We start from the raw sequence: 6,763 nt of genomic DNA on the forward strand, positions 1-6,763 counted from the left end.
GTTGTGTTGTGACAGAAGGGGATGAAAGAGACTGTTTATTTTAGTCTTGAAATTCATCAAAGTGGCCTATTGTACCAAGTTAATGGGCAAATGAGATGTCATGATGAGAAAGTTGACTATTATGATTGGTGTGACAAAAATATGATGCAATTGATTAAGATTAAGGAAATGATTAAGAGCTTAAGTGTTGATGGAAATTTTACTTGTTTATGGGAAATGCTTGAGACAAACTTAAATAGTGGAGATTGAAGGCAATTGAAACTGTTTTTATTATTATCAAAATATAACAATAAATTTATTTGACTGAAAATATCGTTATCAAGATGTTTGAATGTGCAAGAAAGAAAATAGTCAAAGGACGTAGGAGGGTTCCTGGGGAGACACACCAATGTTTAAATCAGACACTATGAGTAATAAAAGCTCAAGAGTAGTATTTTAACTGTTATCAAAGATATATATTTTTAGGAATGAGTATCTGCTTATTTATAGAGTATGGAGTAATCTAAAGTGGTTCAAGATTATGATTCTTGTAGATAACACATATCTTGAGTATTCCTAGTCTAGTTGGCACTAGAATTGTTATGGATGACGTATATATTTTATAGATGATGTTTATCTTGCCCTTTTAGAGATATAATTTCTTATAGATGATTGTCTATCTTTTTTCTAGAAGAATTTTCAACTATCGAAGTTATCTGATTTACACGTTATGTGGGACCCCCGCGGTCGTCATCGCACGCCTTGCTACTGTCATCGCACGCCTTATGCTATTGTCATATGACTAGTTGCCATTGCACGCCCCGCGGCTGTTGTATGCCCCACAACCGTTGCACGCCTCGCGATCATTGTCACACGCCTCACATTGTGAGCCCACAGCCTCTTTTAAGCCTTCTCACAACGGCCTAGCCAGGTTACAAAAATGCCTTTCGTGGTCTCATTTTCCAACCTAAAGCCATGTTGGTCACTTACCGCAAATCTCCTGCGGCCCTTTGTTACCAAGTCATCCTTGTTAAGATGAGTTGATCCATTTATTTATTTTTCAGTATTTTTTCTCATGACACACCAATTGCTCCCCTCTCTTTGATTCTAGTTTCTTGGATTGGAAGAGTAATATGTGTTATGGTATGCCATTACTTCTCTTGCATTTGTTTCAAGCCTCAGGGTCGTCTTACTCATTTTGCACTTTGATGCTTCAATTTCAGGGATAATGAGTCTTAGATTACTCTCAAGCATTCCCCGTTTTAGTAAGCTCTCATAATTTTAGACATATTCTCCTCAAATTTTCCAACCACATAGGTTGTGCTAAAATGGAAAAATAGTGTTCAATAGCACCATACCTCAATTTTATAAATGAACTGTTGTATAAAAGTCAATCATTTTGAATAAAATCATTTTTACACCTACTCAAGGCTAGGCTCAAATCAAGAAGTGATGAGAATTTTGTAATCATGGTGAGCATGCTTATTGAAGCTGGAGTTAAAGACTCACATTTTATAATACCCCATATTTTTGTGAATTTGCCACGTATTTTAAGTAAAATTAAAATACTGAAAAATATGCTTGAAATGGCAACAAGTGACCGAATTAGCTGCAGGGAGTACCCTGGAGCTTAATTAGATACCAAGGACAAAGGTATATTTTTGACGAGTGTCTCGAGGCGAGATTTATGGCGCTGAAAGAAATCAAATTAGAGACGATTTTTTGGTTAAGCTAAGTTGTAGCATAAAAAGATCGAATGATGGTAAGGACTTCTCGAAAATAGTACATATCGAGTAATTTTGAGTTATTAAGTATCTCGATAAATTTAATGTTTGAGGGTGTAATTATAATTAGAGAATTACCCAAATGAAATAAGGATGAAATTATAAGCTCATGTGATAACATATTAAAGTTGAGAACTTGAAATAAGGGTCAAAATGTCATTTGGAAGAAATTTGGGGTATTAGCTTCGATTTCAAAAGTTAAATTCATTTTAGCTTTGGATTTGAAAAGCCATTCAATTATAAGTTTGAGTCTTTGGAGTCCATGGCTAAGTTTATGACGAGTGGCATAATGTGATTGGTTCATGAGTTGATCTCAAATCATTCCAATGAAGTTTGAGAGTTGAGGCATTCTAAGTGGAGGAGCTTGTTCTAGAGAGAGTGAAGGAATTTCTGCAAGAAGGCGGGAAGAAAGCGGCAGAGAAGTGGCGGAGAACAAGCCTCGTTGGAGTTGTGGGTCTTTGCTGAAATTCACCAAAATCAGTCAGAAAAAAAAGTAAGGTAAGTCCCTATTTTTTATAATCCTGTAAAGGGGGAAGAGAGGGTTGCGTAAGTTCAAACGGGGGTTAAATCGGAGTTAAAATGAGAAAGTTATGGCTAAAAAACCAAACCGAGGTGAAACTGTCCGAATCTACTGTGTAGCGCGTGAGTTACACACGCCGGAAAGTGGCCGCGCGTGAAGACGCGTGACCCACCCTTCCAGGGCGCGTGAGGGGCCCATTTTTTTTCAACTTTTCCAGTTTTATCCCTACTTTAATTTTCCTCAGCTCTATGTAAAATATTTGAGGTTAGGTTTACCAAAATGCATGTTTTCTGTAGAAACCTAGGCCATTTGCAGTGAAATCGTACTGTCCAAGAGATAAACTAACAAGGTGATACTCTTATGCTTCAAATCCTATTTTTTATTCTCTTATGAGAGACTTCTATTGTATGAGACGTATTTTGTGAAGTTTTTGTACGTAGACTCTTGTTATTCTCTTACGTGAAATCATGTTGTATATACGAAATATATTTTTCTGGAAAATATATGTTATTGACTTTTCAACTGTTGCATTTATAAAATTCATGTGGCCATACTGTTGTACCTATTTGTTGTTGGCCTAGGGCAAAAGTTGGATATCTCCCGAGAGGCGCTATGTGTGCGCCATCGAGAAAGCTCTAGTGGGGAAGACCGTGAGTCTAAGGGACAACGGATGTGGTGCTTTCATGAGTTCTATGAGGTCGGACCAAGGTAACATGGTTAGGGACCTCCCGAGAGGTGCTATGCGTGCGCCATTGAGAAAGCTCTCGTTAGAGGAAACTGAGATATTCACGAGGCACTTCGGAGTAGTTCTCGTTATTTTCCTCATATGTTTTATACTTGATCATGCATTGATATAAACTGTTTTTTTGGAGTTTCTCACTAAAAGATTCATCTTCTAATTGGACTATGTCTCTGGAATATTCAAATGTTCCAAGTTCGACAAGCAGCTCTAAGGGAAAAGAGGTAGCTGAAGAATAAATTTAATTTATTGCTTGTAGCATGTTTATCATATCTTTATTTATGTACGAATCTATGTATGTCTTGGATATGTTTAAGGCGTTCAGTTATCTTACGAGAGATGATGTCCTTGTAATACATTTTGTAGAAGTCTTGAACGATTCATTTATGATAAATAAAGCATTATGGTTGTGAACCATATCAGGTTCGATCTAGCTTCCGCATTTGAAATTTTAACACCTGTCTTAATTATTTGATTATTGGGTTTGTTAAGTTCAGAAGGTGAAAATTAGGGTTTTGGGGATATTTTGTGATATATGACAACGATTGTGATATGAAAAATTTTTATATTCTCAAAATCCTAAGTTATAACACGCTCGAGAAATTTGGGGTGTTACACATTTAGTCTTCCACCTATTGTTAGTGTTGTACCTGTTTGCTATGTGGAATACAAGTTTAGTTAATTGTAGCCAATTACCCTTGTGGACTTTTAGGGCCAAACTAATGTTTTACCTTTGACATGGTTTTAATGATAAAAAATAATTATATTTTAATGATAAAATTATTTTGTTAATGATTATTAACTTAGTGCTCCAAATTACTTTTATATGTTCTATTAAGTACCAAAATGAAAATTAATTTCATTATATAATCCGATACCAAAAATCTTGTGATAAATTTCTTGATAGCATTTGGAATATTATGTTTTTTTATTTGATTAAAGAATTTATATAAAAATATTTTTTAAATTTTTTTATCGTTGCTACAGTGATTTTTTGACTGTTTGTTACAATTTTTTTTTTGCCTTTGGCAAACTATCGATTGTTTGTTTTAAGAATGTCGATCGTTTTTATACAAGCTCTTGATTGTTTATTGTCGACCACATCTGCATCATGAATTGTCGACCGTTCTTCATCAAGTGTCGATCGATGTTTGAATTTTGAACTAACTTGTTGACCGATTCTTTGAATTTGTCAACTATTTCTTTGACAAAGACTTCCAACGGTTAGTCTTGCAAGCTCTAACGGCTATAAACAACCATATTTTTTAAAGCTCTCATAAAGCTTTATAAATAGAGGGATGGAGGTTCATTCGTGTAGCCAAGAGAATTCATCACAAGCTTTTAAGTGCCCCATCTTTCTTATACTCATTTGTTCTTCATTTTTCTCTTTAAAGGTTTTGATTATCATTTGTATCATTTTGTTCAATTCTTGTGTTTAATTTGAAAGATCTTGTAACTAAGAGTGTTTACTCTTAGATCATCTCTTCTATATCATTCTCAGTTTTCCTAGTTTGTATAGCTAGAGGGTCTATATTGTTTGTAAGAGATTTGCATTTAATAGCTTGTGAGGTAGGGGACTTACTTCTGAAGTAGGAGGTTGTAATTCATAGCAAGATTGCTAAAGGGCCTATTGGGTATGGTAGGAAGTTCTAGTAAATTGTCTCAAATCCTTAGTGAAGAATTAAGGGAGTGGATTAAGCTTGGTTTAGCAAAACCATTATATATCGTTGTGTCCCTCTTGCATTTTTTTTTTTTTTTTTGTGCTTCATTGTTATAATGGCCCTTTCCTAGATAATCCCGCTAGCATAAGAAATCCAAGAGTAGGTCGTTAAAAGTATAGGTATAAGCAATTTTCAATCTAATATCATCCACTTAGAAAATAAAAGAACTTAACCACAAAAGATCATTTACATTCCTTTGACAAATCAACATTCTTTAACAACTCCATAGGTCTAAGGCGTCCATACATTACAAAATAAAAGGGCAAAAATGGAAAATTACAACATATACTAATCTACCATTCCCCTCAAAATACCCCTAAAACCTTTTTAGTTGGAAAAGCCTTGTACACGCTTATAATCACACCCCACTCGGACCAACCCCTTATTTGGCCTTACCTTTATTTGGAATGATGATTAAAAGAAAGGGTAACCCACAAGGCTCAACAAGTATACAATATATAGGAAGTAAGGAATGATAAGAAATTGAGACATGAATAACCAAATCAACATGGAATATAGAATTATCGTCATGATTCATATATTTGATTCATCATGCCTCACAATCACCATTATTACATGCCATGCAATGCTTAGAAGTATCATACATCATCTTGTGGACCATTATCCATCTGAGCTCTAATCCTATGTTAGGCACGCCTTATGAGCCGAAGCTCCCACAGTAGACAAAAGTCCACCGGCTTGCTAGGATATCCTCTTTCCCACATACATAAAATGTTAGGCATATGCTCACATGCCACAAATATTAGTTAATACCAAATTAAACATTTGTTGACATTATTGGAATTATAGATTACACATGCACTCATTAACAGTTCACATTTAGCATTCATTTAACATTATTCCAACACTTCCATAGAGTAGGTTTTCCCACCCTTCAATTATATCATTTAAGATTATGAGTTGGTGCATCATCTTATAAAGGGCTCACATGAGGGTTGGGAGGGAAATCAAAGCATCAAAAGAAAGACTATGCCATCGATGGTAACAATCGGTCGACAAATGAAAGGTATCTGTCGATAGCTAGAGGCCAACACAACCCATTAGTCGACAGATGATCCACAATCTCTCGACTGGCAGAACAAAATTTGAGAATCGATTGATAGATGGAAAGAGTCTGTCGACTGACAGAATACCAAACTAAGATCGATCGATAGATGAAATGAATCTGTTGATCGACAAAATACAATTCCTCAAGCAGGCAACAAGAATAGCTCAATCAGTAGATAGATGAAGGAGATCTATCGGTTAACAGCCTCAAAACAACCTAATGGTCGACAGATAACCCAACATCTATTGACTGACAGAATCTAATATGAACATTGATCGACATATGATAGGAAACTGTCGATCGACAGAATGACAAATCAAGGTCAGTCAATAGATAAAGGGAATCTGTCGACTGACAAATACAAAAATCCTAAACAGTCAACAGGTATCACCAAACCGGTAGACAGATTACCATGAAAAGCTAGGATTACAGGAAAAATGTGTGCAAGAAGTCCAAATTCTTGCACACCATTGCCCATTGATAAACAACCCATCATTCCTTAAAAAACATGGAGTGGACTAAGACTCCATTCAAGTGTTTAAACGTTTATTCACAATTTTCCAAGGATGGCTATACAAAATACAAACAAAGGGCTAACATACTCCCCAACGATAAGATAAAAGTTCAAGGATCCAAAAACCCACAATGAACTAATTTGAGGCACCGCATTCAAAGGAAATTGAGCTATACAAATGGAAATCAACAAAAAGGATATATCAAAAAGAATAAGAACTTACCTTTTTTTGCTGGAACCAAAAGAACTTGCTACTTTAAAGTTGGAAATCCTCACTTCAAGTCAAGAAAAATGGCAAGAAAACAATGGAGTAGAGGAAGAGGATGACCGATCGGGAAAGGAGGGGAAAGAGAGGGAAAGAAGACAAAGCAAAAAGAGAAGGCATGGGAGAGGAGTGGGCTGCCATCAGCTCTCCAACCACCCCCTTAGCTAAATTA

This window comes from Diospyros lotus, chromosome 12 (assembly GCF_014633365.1).
Source record: "Diospyros lotus cultivar Yz01 chromosome 12, ASM1463336v1, whole genome shotgun sequence".
NCBI classification, from domain to species: Eukaryota; Viridiplantae; Streptophyta; class Magnoliopsida; order Ericales; family Ebenaceae; genus Diospyros; species Diospyros lotus.